The following is a 6,925-nucleotide window of genomic DNA, read 5'->3' on the forward strand; positions in this document are numbered from 1 at the left end:
TGCGGAGTGTGCCGCAGAGCTGGGTCCTGGAGCAGGACTTCAGCAGCTGGAAGAGGAGGCAAAGTCGTAGCAGGCAGGGCGACGGCATGGGCACGGGTGTGGAGGCGTGAGGACGCTGAGCCTGTTCAGGGACCTTGAAAGAGCTCTGCCATGTCCGGAGGGTTCCGTTTAGGGCAGAGATGGGGAAGAAGGCATTGAAGAGCCCAGACATGCATATGGCTGCTGGCTTAAGGGAGGGGGCTGCAGAGAGGAGGTGACAGAGGCTGCCCCCCATTTGTTCAAGAGCCTAAAGATGCTTCCAGAATGCCAGCTCCCTGGGGTGGGTTGCATGCACTCTTTTTTTTTTTAAAGATTTATTTTTATTTATTTATTTATACAAGCACTGGGTACAGTCAGAAGCGCGGGAGGGTGAGAGAATCCACCAGAGCCAGAGCAGGGAGCAGAGCAGGCAGAAGGACCGAAGGACACTGCTGAGGGGAGCAGCGGGCGGCAGGAGAGGTCTGCGCACCATGGGGGACCCTCCTCCGGTGGCCGGGGAGCAGCCGGGGATCGAACTGGAGCTGCAGAGGCTGCAGGCAGCTTCGCAACCCAGTGCTCAACTGCTGCGCCACCGGGGAGGCCCTGCATGCACTCTTACTTGCACAGGTGTTTGCACGCGCACATGCGTGCACGTACACACTCACACACACACTCACACTCACACTCACAGCTCTTTGCCTCCCTGCTGCTCACTTCCGGCCCTGGCTCCTTGTTGTCTGTCCTCCTCCAGAGTGGGTAAGGGGAGGCCAGCAAGGTGGGGCAGTGTGAGATCCACCTGCTGGGGAGGGAGGAGGGAGGCTCCCCTTGACCCACAGCTAGGCCTTAAGCTTGCAGTGCCAGCTGCCATTTCACGGCCCTCACGCAGGGAGCCCGCCCCTGGGGCTCCCAGCCAGCAGGGCAGTGTCTTGAGTTGTCCTCTCCCAAGATCTGGTTGTGCCTCCCCCTGCCTGCCATGGTTATCAAATGATTTTCACCATGGGTGCAAGGCAAAGCCAGCCATGTGTGTACTGCCTGAGGGGAAAGGGCCAGAACCTTCCAGAAAACCACCAACTGCTGGCATTTGTGCCAAAGGCACGGGGACTGTGGGAGCCTTGGCCTCCAGGCAGGTGGCCAGAGTGTGTGCTGGTGGGCAGAGTGTGGCGTGACGAGAGGCATGCAGTGTGGATGTGAAGCTACCTGGGAGGGAGCGCCCAGGGCACCTGGAGCCCCACGGGGCAGGGGGATGGGACCCTGGCTTCTGGGACTCTTTGGGGTACTTGGCGAGCACCTGGGTATCCCAGGTGCCACCAGGATCCCTGTGAGGGAGGCAGGTCCAGGCTGGAGGCATCGCTGGTCCAGCGGAGGTGGGAGGTTGGGCCCCTAGGCCTGGGGCCCGACTTGGAAGCACAGGGTCATCGCAGGCAGTTGGCCATAGTGCCTCGGGGGCTCAGCGGCTCCCTCAGCCCCTCTCGAGCATGCTGGCCGCTGCCCTGTCTGCCCAGCCCCACTCCCAGCTTATCTTGGCCACGAGGTGCCGCACGTTTTGCCTCTGACCTCGCTTCCCCTTGGCTGCCTCCCATCTGCGAACGCGCCCTGGGCAAGTGCTGCTGGGCCCGTCCCCCGGGACCCTGCTGGCTCATGCACATGCCTCCTGCCCACCCTGGCCTGGCCTGGTCCTTTGCTTGGGGCCTGGCTTGTGGGCCCCCAGGCCGAGCAGGCTCTCTGCCCTAGCTGCGCAGATGCGGCCAGAGTGCCCCTCGGGCTGGCCATCCCGGAGGCAACGTCCCTGCCAGCTTCGGCTGAGGTCGCCTCACAGCGGGACTTCCAGGCGTCATAGCCAGCACAAGGGGTGGTCAGGAGTTCCACGTCACTGTTGGGGCCGAGGGGGTCCACGGACTTCCAGGTCAACCCCTGCACTCACCCCTCAAGCCATGTGGCACCCACTGGTTAACCTGGAGGCAGGCGCCCGTTTCCTGCAGACCCCCCGGGAAGGTGGCCCACGGCTTCCTTGGACCTGGTCTTGCCGCAGCCGCTTGGGCGTCTAGAGTGAGGAACCTTCTCGCTTTCCACTGAAGGCTGGGCTTGGCCCTGAAGCCCTTCTCCCTGCCCCATCCAGCTGGCTTCCTGGGAACCTGCTGCCGACCTGTGCCCGTGCAGCGGGCAGTGCCCTGCTTCCAGGACAGTAGAGAAAACCCACCGGGGGGGCCTGGGAAGGTGAAGGACAGCTCCATCCCGTTGCCCCTGCTCTCCCAGCAGCCTAGCCCTACCCCCTGGCCCCCGCACCTGGCAGACCTGCCTCACCTGCTGGCCTGAGCCCCTGGGCATGTGGCCTCCAGGCCTGCTGAGCCTGAGCAGGAGGCCAGAGCCCTGCTCCCTGCTCCTGCAGGGCTTGTTGGGCCCTCCACGCACACACGCAGTCACGAACTCCCTCATTCTACAAATGGTGACGCGCCCAGAGTGTGACAGGTGCCTGCCCACAGAAAAGCAAATAAAACAAGTGACAGTTGTCATGGCTGACACGCCCATGGGGGAGGCAGATGGCTACCCAGGTCAAGGGCAAGTTGTCCAGAGCCTGGGGTGCACGCCCTGCTGCTGCTGCCCGCTCCTTGTCATCTCCATGGTGCTGCCTCCTGTGCCCCCTCGTGCCTGGGCTGGACCGAGCACTCTGCGGCTGGAGGCCATGGCCTTCGCCCCTTGCCCGCGCCGGCTCCCTGTCCTGAAAACCAAGGGTGCCTGAGGTCCTCAGAGAAGGTGCTGCACACGGCCCGTCTCTGCTGCTGATATACGCCCTCGCCAAGGCCGGGTGCAGATGCTGGCCAGACGGGGTAGGTGCGTGTGCCCGGGGCAAGCAGGGGCCTCGCTGAGAGCAGATGGCGAGGGCAGGTGCTGGAGGAGGGCATGGGATAGGCGCCACTGGGACCCAGCCTTGGCCGCTGGTTTTGGTGACACAGGGGGCACTGGCAACCTTGGCCAGAGCAATGTCCAAGGTGGGGTGGGTGGTGACAGGGGGGCAAAAGCCTGTAAGCAAGAGGGTGGTGGCTGGCGGGGAGGGCGAGATGCCAGAGCCCCCGTTCCCTCTGCCTCACCCACCTCACCGTCACTGAGCAGGGGGTGAGGCTGGGCATCTGGGGCACTGGTCCCTCGGGTCAAGATTGGTTCCCCAGGGTCCGGGCCTAGAGGGGTTAGGCCCCCACCCCCACCCCTTGATGACTCATCAGGCTGGCTGGGCCGCTGTCTGCGGGGGGCTCTCACCCCAGAGGCCTGTGGAAGTGTCGTTGGGCGGCCCTAGCAGTTGACTCTTAGCTGGGGAGCTGAAAACAGTGCCAAATGGAAGCAGCTGTGTGTGTATGTGGGGGGGCTCCTTCCTGCCTCTCTCAGCTTCTGGGGGCTCCAGACATCCTGGGCTTCAGCCGCACCCCTCCCAGCTCTGCCTCCGTCCCCGGTGGCCTCCTCTCTGCTGGCGTCTCTGCTTCTGTCTCTTCTGAGGACACTGTGCTCGGGTTAGGGCCCGCCCAGGACAGCTCTCCTGGGTCCTCCACTTACATCTGCGAAGATCCTTTGTCTAGTGAGCTCACGTTCACAGGATTCAGGACGTGGACATATTTGGGGGGCGGCCACCATTCACCCCTGTGCACCCTCTTTGGCCAACCTCTGCCGAGGGCGGGGAGGGTCCCGCAGTCCTTTCCTGCTCTGGCTCTAGGGACCGAGTGTCCTTCTCCCGGTCACCTCGCCAGCGTCCAGCACGCAGTCAGAAAGGGTCGCCTTCTCGGAACGGCCCAGGTGTGCCGGTGGCTGCGCGGGGGCACAGCTTGGTGTTGAGAGATGGCTGCGTGGGGGGGGGGGGTGGGCGGGGCACTGAGGATCCAGCCCTGGATCTGAACCGGGCTGCGGGAAGGGCCGGTGTCCCTCGCGGGAGCTGGCCTCACATGGGAGCCAGGACGGGTCATGCAGAGGGACAGGAGGAAGAGGGCCAAGTGAGCCAGCCAGGGCCATGGGTTCCTGGGGGGGCCGAGCAGGAGTATGGGTGATGGTGGGAGGAGGCGTTCCGAGTACACAGAGCAAAGGGAACACCTTCTGAGACCATGAGCGTTTTGAAAGCAGGACCAACCACATCTTGAGAACCTTCTCAAGGGCTCTGCTAGGTCTTGCCCTCAAACCTTTGTTCGCCAGGCCGCCCTGCCTTCCAGCCGCGGGGGGCTCAGGCTGTCCTTGTCAGCCCTGGGCGCTGCCCTCCCCGCCCCTCCAGTCCCCGGCCCGGGCGCACGCCCCGTGATGCCTTCACAGCTAAGCCCTGCCGCCGCCCTTGCTCTGCTTCCCCGCGCAGCGTTTGTTTTCCCAGGAGTTAATAATTGTCCTTTGACTTGCTGTTTGCTCAGCTTCCCGTGCACTTATCACTAATTCAACCCTCGACTCGTCCGGTGTGTGTAAATGTTCTCTCAAGACGTTCAAACACACGGGGCATGCTAGCGGTTCTGTCTGTACGCAGCTCTGTGGCGGTGCAGCCCTGACCCTCTGCAGGCTGTCTCGCTGCCCACACCCCGTGTTTGGGCACAGCTGGCATCTTGGGTCGCCCTCCCCATCTTCTGGGGAATGCCCCCATGTTTCTGTCTTCAGCTTGTGGCCCACCCCCCTCCTTTTTTACAACCAGCATGTGATTCCGTGACGCTTGTGTACAGTTTAAGAAATATATTTAAAAAGAGCTAGAGCAGATTTAGGAGGCCGGCTGCCCCCGTGATTCCTCGCGGCCTTGAGCAAGGCCCTCCTGAGTCTTGCTTCCATTATCTATAGAAACCCCAGTTTGGACTGGGGTTACTCATTAATCCTTTACTTATTCATTCAACAGACATTGGTTTAGCAGTGACTCTTAAGAAAACTGTTTATCATGGAAAATGTCAGCCATAAACAAAGGTAGAGAGATCGTTAATGAAGCCCCGGGCATTATCAGCCAGAGTCAACAATTCCCAACAATTTGCACAGAATTTTCATTTCGACCCTTCCTCTTTCTTCCCCCCCCCCCCCGGCTTATTTTTTTTTAACTTCTTATTTTGAAATCATGAGAGTCACAGGGAGTTGCCAAGAAACGTCCAAGAGGTAGGACCCACCCAGGTCCCTTGCGTTGGCATCTTGCACACCCAGCATTGGTGTCAGGTTTTCAAGACACTTGAGATATTTTGCACCCTTACACCACCGGCCATCATAGGGTTAAGTTCATTTGTTTCTGTTCAGTTTTGATTCTCAGGGATTGCTTCGGTTTCTTTTAGGTTTTGTAAATTATGGGGAATGTTTTTCATGAACTCATACCTGTGTATTTATATCTCCCACTTATCCCATAGACCAGGGCACCTGTGCTTGGCTCTCAGATGTATCACAGTGTTCCTGGGGATATTCCAGGTCCTGTGGAGCTCTTCCTCACCCCTGCCCCCACTGCACAGCGCCCCAAGGTGCAGGCGGGCACAGCTGTGATGATGGGCACCTGCCCCCATCCTTCATTATTGGCATGTGGGCAGCACTGGCAGTGCCAGGCACTGGGCCAGGCTCTCTGGACCAGCAATTACAGTGGAGACTGTGGGTAGCCCCCCGCCCCAGCTGTGCGCGCTCATTCTTCGCTGGTGACAGGTCCTGAGCAGGCCCTGGGCCTCCTTTGCAGTTGTGTGTGGCCACAGGACCAGTTTGGGGTGGTGAGTTTTAACTGGAAGTCTTGTACTTTCTGAGAAACTCCTTCCGTGGAAGGTTGGCCCTCCTGGTTCCCTGTGTTTACCTCTTCCTCATCTTCCTTCCTTGCTGATGGCTTAAGTTCTAGCCGCCATCTTAGATTGAGGCAATGAAGGCCACACCCTTCATTGCTTTAGAGCACAGAACTGGAATGTTCTAGAAGGATCCCTAATGATTTTGTGGCGTAGTCATACTAAACGTTTCACCTCTGGACTTTGGTAAGTGCAGGGACAAACGCACGTTTGCCTTGGCTAAGGCACCATTACTCATATGTGTACCCAGACCAAACCTGAATAAAAGCATAGGTGGGGGGGCAGCCATCTAATAACACATCAAGTAAGCAAATGTGCCATCGTTACCAAAAAGATCCATGAAGGAATAATACCAGGCCACCCCTTAACAAAACAGCAAGAGCGAGAGGAAGAGAAGCTCGGAGGTGAAGGAGCCGCTTTCAAGCACAAGCGGTTTCTGCCCCGTGTGGTAAACGAGGCGCTCCGCTTGACCTTTCTGAAGAAGATAACTAAAAATGCTGAATAAAATATTTTCAGATCATCTTGTTAAAGATTCCATTTTGATGGAGAGACAGAGTCGAGAATCTCAGAGTCCAAAAATCAAGTCAAGGGAGGAACGCAGAGAAGTGAAAAGAAGTGTGAGTCCAACTTCCATCCCAGGAATTTCTTGGGCCAGTGACCTTGTGGTTCACTTATCAAGGCCTCATAGATTGTGGGGACAGGCCTAAAAGCCAAGGCTTGCAAAATGGAAAGGCTAATAGGAAGCGCTTCCCTCTAGAGACACCGCCCCACCACGGCCTGCTACCACAAGGAGAAAGATTCATTTCCAAACCCGATGTGGGGCGGGGGAGGGCACAAGATGCCTCAGACTTTGCGCAGCACCAGGGAGCGGGCATTGCTGACATCCGAGACACCCCCAAACTGAGAACTTAGTTGAAATTGTGTCCTCCAAAAATCTTCAGAAGCCAAATCCTTTGTGGAAGAGCACGTCTTCAGTCCAAGCTTCAGGCCGTCCCCACTATGAAGTTCTAAGAAGTAAAAACATCCAGTGAGAAAATCGAAGCACGCAGGTGAAAAAAGGAGCAGACGCCACGGCTGAGCAGATGCCCGCAGCACAGAGGCGGGGGCGCCAGGTGCTGCAGGGCCCGGACCGCGCAGCGGGAACCGGCATCCGCGGCTAGGAA

The sequence above is a fragment of the Talpa occidentalis genome, unplaced genomic scaffold (assembly GCF_014898055.3).
Source record: "Talpa occidentalis isolate TD23 unplaced genomic scaffold, MPIMG_talOcc4v2.1 talOcc4.15, whole genome shotgun sequence".
Lineage (NCBI taxonomy): Eukaryota > Metazoa > Chordata > Mammalia > Eulipotyphla > Talpidae > Talpa > Talpa occidentalis.